We start from the raw sequence: 8,541 nt of genomic DNA, 5'->3' as shown, positions 1-8,541 counted from the left end.
TTAGTAACCGCGGAGAAGAAACTGTATTAGGCCTCCATTCATGCATGTGATAAAAATTGAATGTAATGATTCCATTCCACATTGGAATGGGTGCTAAATTGGAGTGAAACGCTTCCAAATTGGGATGGAATGGTTCCAAACTGACATGTTCGAAATAATGATCTCCAAATTAGAAAATCAAAGTTTGTCACAGTTGAACTAGGGGCTTTTCCAAATTTTCAGCATTTTTAAAAGTATATGTTGTTTTTTTTTTGCAATGTTGTATTGCTTGTTTAGCATATGCACTTAAATCGTGTTTACAGGCTTTCTAAGCGTTGGGGTAGGCGGTTCATTCGTTCTCTTCAAGTAATTATCATTTGCTTTGGGAAATGAAAATTTGTCGACAACTGAAGGAGCAAAGATAATATTACAATTGCTCTGAAATAGAAAGTTCCGACAAGTGAATGTAAAACATGTTATAAAGGTTGCTGAAATGAACTGCCTTTTACTTTATAGTAGGAAAACAAGCTAAATAACTCTTTCATCATTCCAACTTTTCCATGCACAGAAACTGGACTGACCGGAGCACTCACATCTCTCCTTATCGCACTTTTGTCAATGTTTATCTCGTCAATATATCTATCGCTTTTAATATTTTTTCCCAGTTTCTTGAACGTGGTTGGTATAAATTGGCTGTTCTTGCCACCTTGGTCACCCCTTTTAAATAGTAGATGAGTTGGAAAGCAACATTGTAATTACGGTACTCATTGGCAGTTTAGCGAAATACAGGAAAACATGACGCATTACACGTGAACAGTCGGTGCAAAATTGAGGCCGTTGATGTCTGTAACTGGTGGACAAAGAGTGCAGTCACAGGCGCTCGTTAGCTGGGTAGTCTGCTAAGTAGATCGAGTTTCGGCTGGATCTATCGATCCCGCAGATATGCCCGCCACTGCAACCTAAATAATCACAATGGTGGCAGTAGATCGAGCCGAAAATCTATCTACTTAGTAGACTACCCAGCTACCGAGCGCCTGTAGTGCAGTTTAGGAATAGTTGCAGCTGAGAATGACTGTGTAAATGTTCCGTTCACTACGATACCCTCCACCACAATGAAGGGAAACATAGTGGCTGAACACAAATCGCCGTACACAAACCTAGGTGGCTACAAATTTTGCCAGGACCAAAGACTACATATACAATAAAAGAAGGGCTTAGCTACTTCTCTGGCGTCTACACGTGCACTAGTGGCAGGGCTATAATACAGCTACGCATTTCTGTGCGGCGTAGTCATAGCCGAGCACTCTTGACTCACACCGGCCTAGGGATAACAGCGGACCATGATTAGACCATCGCCCATCGGTTGATACCGTGACAAAAATTACTTTAAGTAAATACTAGTAGTAAACTCCGTGGTTTTATTTTTCTGTCGCGCGTTCGTCAGTCCATGGAGGTAAAAAATTATCCTCTACCTCCATAGTTAGTCTTTCGCTACGATTATTGAGTCATGAGCTTAGCATGCTATATATACGGCACGAATAGTGGAATGTCTCGGTCAGTACATGCTCAGCGTATTGCGAGTGACGTTACAAACGGCTTTGCAAGGTCTGCATAGTTTTCCTGTTAGATGTTAATCAAAAGTATATATTAGAAATTAAAACAATTGACAGTTATGTTATTTACAGGAATTGTTCAATAAATTGAACTTTATATGATCGCGGCTACCCAATCCTTGACACCTGCACATTTAACATATCCTAGAAAATATTTCGCTACCAACATCATTCATTGAGTGGTTTCAATGCATATAATCTGACAGGTGCTTCACAAAAACAAAAAATATCTTGCTATATAAACTGCTGTATAAAGATGTCACTGTATCAATATAATGTGAAATATTAGCTGATGCTGCTTTCTCATACTGAGTTCCTATACAGACAGCAAGGGATCAGATTTTTGCTATTCTTGTATGTAAATTGAGGATTTCATGATGATTCGTACGCTTTACAGAACAGACTTTCGATTTTCAGACATCAGAATCTGAAATGCTAAAGTATAGAGCCTGAAGGGAACGCAAAAAAAACAGCATTGAGTGCTGTAATTTGTGGCTGGTATGATACTTTGCAAAACAGACTTTCAATTTATGATTGCAAACATCTCTCATAAATAACAGTTATGCATCCCAGGGCACGCCGAAAAACTGGAAGTAAATAATGTAATTCGTGGTTTATATGATGTTTTGCATAACACACTTTCAATCTACAAACATCCAGATATCTCTGATAGAGCTCTAACATATAAATGTTACGCGCCTAAAGAGCGACTCTAAATGTGTAACTAAATAATGCAATTCGTAACTGGTATCATGCATGTGTGAATTTACACACTGACTCACTATTGAACATTGCAAAAACTTTGTGACCCAACATCACGGAAAGTAAAAATTAAGATGGCCCCAATGGATCCACTGACCTCTCCCAGGCTGAAAATGCTAACAAATTCGTAAAGTCCAATGCATAAATCGTAGTGTCTATTTTTTTCCAAATTTTGAAACTGAATTTACAGTAATTTTAGTAGCTGATGCTCTAACAGCAATTTGGAGATAATGCACTCATCGGTTTGGAGAAGAAATCATTTTTAGTTTTCACAAATTTGAAGTTGCTGCCAAGTCACTTAGCCAGATGCAATTTTAAGTGTCAGGTGCACGAGTAGTCATTAGGTTTGTTTTAATTGTTTCTTTGAAGTGTCGTTTTAGTTCTGCCTTGAGAAATAGAAGAATTGGCTTTTCTGATCCCACATTTGAGTGGTGCATGTCAGACAGCTTTTCTGACGTGGCCTTAGGAAACAAATCTTACCAAACGGTCCTTTACTAGACCACTACATCTCCAGAAAAAGAGAACTACAATAAGATACAGGTTAAATACTTACCATATTGATTTCGCATTTAAAACATCAACCACATGCATACTGATTAATTTGTGTTTCGTGACAGTATATGGGCGGCAAAATACTGCGTCACTTGGGTCAGTGCGATTTAATATTGCAGTATGGCGCGTAATCAGGGACAAAATCAACATCCAACATTTTGAGCCAACGTCAGTGCAACTCTCGCGAACCCCGATGCATTGCAGATCAGTTGATCAAATTCCTAAACATTCCGGCAGCCAAATCCACTTTTTGTCCTGAACCTTGTGTTAGGGTCTTAAGTTTTTTTAAACCGGATTTTGCTAGTCAAGATAACCAAAGTGAAAAAAATAGTTACTGGATCTCTGTCAGTATTGAGCAATTTTAGATAATTAGCATAAACAAAATGGCCGCCAAATTATCACAAATTACCATTGGAAGCAGTAGAAGTAGGCTTTATATTGTTAACGTCTGCTAGTAAAAGCACATTTCTATTAGTGCTTCAACTAAAAAAAAGGTAAGTAATCATAGATGAATAAATTTAAATACTAATTTGCATAAATTAACACAAAATTATCACAAATTACCATTGGAAGCAGTAGAAATAGGCTTTATATTGTTATAGTCTGCTAGTAAAAGCACATTTCTATTGGTGCTTCAACTAAAAAGGTTAGTAATCATAGATGAATAAATTTAAATACTAATTTGCATAAATTAACACAAAATTATCACAAATTACCATTGGAAGCAGTAGATGTAGGCTTTATATTGTTAAAGTCTGCTAGTAAAAGCACATTGTGCTGTTTTGTGTCTATGTTTACAACTATTGTCTTACGAATTCTGACCTACTGTCATTGGATTATGGATTGGTATGATTGCGATTATTCTATTAGTGCTTCATTAAAAACAGGTTAGTAATCATAGATGAATAAATTTAAATACTAATTTGCATAAATTAACACAAAATTATCACAAATTACCATTGGAAGCAGTAGAAGTAGGCTTTATATTGTTAAAGTCTGCTAGTAAAAGCACATTTCTATTAGTGCTTCAACTAAAAAAAGGTAAGTAATCATAGATGAATAAATTTAAATACTAATTTGCATAAATTAACACATAAACCATATTTTATAGGAAAGCTTGAACTGTACCAAAGTAGATTATAAACAATGCTACAATGAATGCTAAATTAATTGGTGCGGCAAAGTGGAAGGCAGATCCACACACCATACTATTTTTGCGGATATTCTTTGTTTTCCTATGTAACTCGTAATATGTTTAATATTTTCGTCTTCTATAATTTTGGACACAGTGTTGGGATACTATGGCGAAACAAAAAGTCTACAACGAGGTAAAAGTAGGCTCCGTGTTTCATACAGCTCTCTCAACATTATACACGTGCCCGAACACAAATATAACCGGTCCAATAACTGGCTACCGAACATACCACAACAGTCTTACAAAGAATACAATCTCTAACAGAAAGAGACCAAATACAACAAGCAAAGAAACTCCTCGGACGTTTCGAAGAAGAAGTCAAATAACAACTTACACATAAACTCAAAATATAAGTTGTTACGTACAAAAAACTACTTCCCAAACCAAACCAAAGGGCTCTTTTTCAGGGCCACCAAATTTTTCAGCCAAAGAACTACCATTGAAATACGATGGCCAGGCCATCATATTCAAAATACACACAGAGAAAATTTAACAGATTGAGGAAATCTTCTCTGATAATGGAAGCAAAAGAAAAGAATTAATTAAAGAAACAAACAAACAAAAAATAAGACGCAAACAGGCGTACCAAATACAAATCCCTAAGAACTCTAAATGTATTAAAATATCTCTCGGAATATGAACAGCACGATTGGAACTAATTTGGGATAATTGGATTTTCATATTTTGCGAATTTCTGAAAAGTGTTCGGTGCCATATAGCTGAATGTTGCAGTATCGCAAATTACTCATAAAAACAAGTGTGTAATATAAAAGAAAAGCAGATTAGATTACATTTGAAGATTAAATCGACATTACGTCACCATCCAATTATCCCAAATTAGTTCCAATTGTGTTAAACTATGAACTCCTGAAATAACATTGAATATAGGCTTAAAATTTATCCCTGGAAAATTCCGAAATTCATTTCAATACAACCAAATCTAACATAACATAGGCAGAAAAAATGCCATTAAAAAACTATCAAATTGAACCATAACATTACCATTGAACCATTAGATAAAGACAGGGGAAATGGAATAGCAATATCATTGAAGAAAGTCACAGACTTTTAAGCCAAAAGACATTACGATACAAAAGTGCATGTAAATGACAGCGACAACACAGCCAGAAAACTACACGGACATGTACTAAAATAAACAAATAGACAAATGATACGTTCAAATATCATGATCCCTTGAATACACATAATATGCACACCAACGCAGTATCCAAATTCAAAAAGTCAACAGCATCAGCAAATTCATTTGTCGTCACGGTCCAAATTATTTATGGCTGCTCTAGCCCAACACACAAAATATCGGAATACATAATATAGACTATTTCTTAAAACTGATTGTACAAAACCAGCCAATGTACATTAAAGACACAACGGACTTTACCAACAAACTAAGCAAGATAACAATACAACATAATGCATTAATAGTCACTCTGGATGTAATCTCGATGTACACAAATACTCCACAAACTGAAGCAAGCTGTCACAAACGCACTTGATTCAGTATCAACTATCAATTCGGCTGTAAAATATAAAGAAAAGATCGAAGCGTTCCACTAAAGAATTACCAACAATAATTCTGCAACATAACACGGTTGAATTTAACAGAACGTCTACCAACAGATTTGTGGCTGTAGCCTGGGTTCACCAGTTTCGCCGGAAATCGCTGATACAACATTCTACAACCTTGAAACTGAGGTCATTAAACTACACAGAAGCAGACTTTCCTTTTGGAAACGATTCAGAGATGATGTTTTCATGATCTATACGGGAACAGAAACTGAGCTGAATGTGAATTTATGGCTAACATCAATAACTTATACTGAACTTTCAAATTTACAATAGAGTATTCTCCTCAAAGTGTCATTAATGATTTACAAAGTCAATGATACAATAAAGGGAGAATTCTCGACACATAAACTCACACCAAAATAACGGACCATTTCAATATCTAGCCAGAAACTTGTGCGACCAAAAAAAGTATTTTTACTGGTTTAATTAATGTAAATTGCTGAGATATGCCCGTGTAACAACATATAATAATAACCAAGACTTTGACAAGAAAGTTGAATTTTCAACCAAAAACAAAACAAAACAAAAACAAGGTTATAAGACCACAGAAATAGCCACAGAAATCACAATCAGAAAAAGGAAGTTGGACACACAAAGTGCGAATCGTACCTCAAACTAGGGAAAATCAAGAATAAAACTAATATACATACGCAACCAAATACAGTCACCAAATTAGAACAAACGATATAAAAGCACTAACAATGAAATGGAAAATAATTGAAAGCGATGAACGTCTTCAGTGTTCTGTTCCCTGAAAAACCATAATAGCATACAAGAGAAACAAAACTTAAAAGATGAATTACTTGTAGTAAGAGCCAAAATCAACGCAAAGGATCAACGAAAAAGAGAAAAAACAAACAAATAAACACATAAGTAAAGAACACGACAGATCAACAACGTCTAAAGGAAAACAGGCCATACACAGACAATACAAATATACAATCTCACAATGGGTTGGATTCAGATCCAAATATATCAATAATAGTTTCGTTACTAAATGAACAAATGTAATTCTAGAGGTCATACACGAACAAAATAATAGGATAACAATATTAAAGGACTGAAGAAGAACTCACATTTAAGAGTTTCGAAATGCACGTTACAATGGATCACAAATGATTTTGACACTACAGACCGAACGACGAATCGTCATAGTACATCCAAAAATAAATTAAACCCCCCAAAAATACACATATTAAGAGTAACATACGAAAAAACTGAACATCCTCAAAAATAGTATGGTGTGTTGAGCCGCCTTCCCCTTTTTACCTTTAGAGAACCCAAGTAACTTTGGAAATATCTTCTATAAGTCATTGTACTCCAAACTAATAGTCTTTTTCTGATACACAAAGTGTGACTAATCATGGATTCAATGTGACGTCAGCAAAATCCATATCAACCTCGAAAGTAGTGTAAATCACAACGTTTTTTTCTTAAATGTACATAAAATTCATTGATAGTTTAGCTAGGAAAAAGTTTCCACCTTACTTAATCATTGTTTCGATTAGAAAATCACAACTCAGGTTGGTTTTAGCCAAGGCATAAAAATCACTAACTTACTTAGAAACATAACAGAGGCTCTTGGCAGAGTGAAACACAATTACGAGAACACTGTCGGCATCAGTTTATATCTTTTTACAAGTAAACAGACAAGTACTCGACAATGGGCGAAGGCTAAACTAGTCGGCTGCTTACATGTCTGATTATCAACATTAAATTTGCAACAGAAAAAGAAGTTTATGTACGTGCAACTATTAAAACAGTGATGTAAAAGCTACTGTGTTAAAATAACTGCACAAAGTACAGTAAATGATAATAATGTAGAGTTACGCTTAACAAAGAATTGTTTACAGCTAGCTGCCATCTTGAAATTATGCAAATTAGCATGTCATTCAAATAATATATGCCAGCATTTATGTTCCAGTTTGCCGTTAGCAACTGCTTGGTGATTAAACGAGAAAAACAAAGTTACAGTATGTATAAAGCCATTTGAGTCTTCTTTCTCATACAAAGTGCAATAAGCTGGCAGCCATTTTGATTATGCTAATTTTCTCAAATTGCTCAATGCTGACAGAGGGCCAGTAGTTATATTTCTTTTTGTGGTGGTCTTGGCAAACGAAATCCACCAAGAAAAAAACTTCAGACACAAATCAAGTTACCCCACTGGAAGCTGGCTGCTGGACATGTTTACAGCTAGCCGCCATCTTGAAATTATGCAAATTAGCATGTCATTCAAATAATATATGCCAATATTTATGTTCTAGTTTGCCGTCAGCAACTGCTTGGTGATTAAACGAGAAAAACAAAGTTACAGTATGTATAAAGCCATTTGAGTCTTCTTTCTCATACAAAAAGCAATAAGCTGGCGGCCATTTTGATTATGCTAATTTTCTCAAATTGCTCAATGCTGACAGAGGGCCAGTAATTATATTTCTTTTTGTGGTGGTCTTGACAAACGAAATCCACCAAGAAAAAAACTTAAGACCACAAAGCAAGGTTTACCCCACTGGCTGCCGGACTAAAACATTGCTGACAGAAAAATGAAATCTTACAATCTTACGTTTTACGCATACGTTGTGTACTTTGTAATTTAGCCTGTGGAATGGTCGTTGGGAACTTGTGTGCTTTTTATGCATGTTAACAGTGCGCGTGTGGTAACGGGAATATCAAGATCAATCATCGCTGTGCTAATCCGACTATTGAAGCTGAAGGCAATGAAGGATGTGGCCGTCTTTGTTTGTCTTCTTTGTCATAGAAGTAAAAAGTCATTGTTACGAGTGAAAATTGGTGATTTGTACATCAACTAGTAAACAATCCAAAGCAAACCGATGCATATATGCATATCAATAAGCT

This window comes from Ptychodera flava, chromosome 1 (assembly GCF_041260155.1).
Source record: "Ptychodera flava strain L36383 chromosome 1, AS_Pfla_20210202, whole genome shotgun sequence".
NCBI classification, from domain to species: domain Eukaryota; kingdom Metazoa; phylum Hemichordata; class Enteropneusta; family Ptychoderidae; genus Ptychodera; species Ptychodera flava.
Note: the sequence above shows the minus strand (reverse complement) of the source record.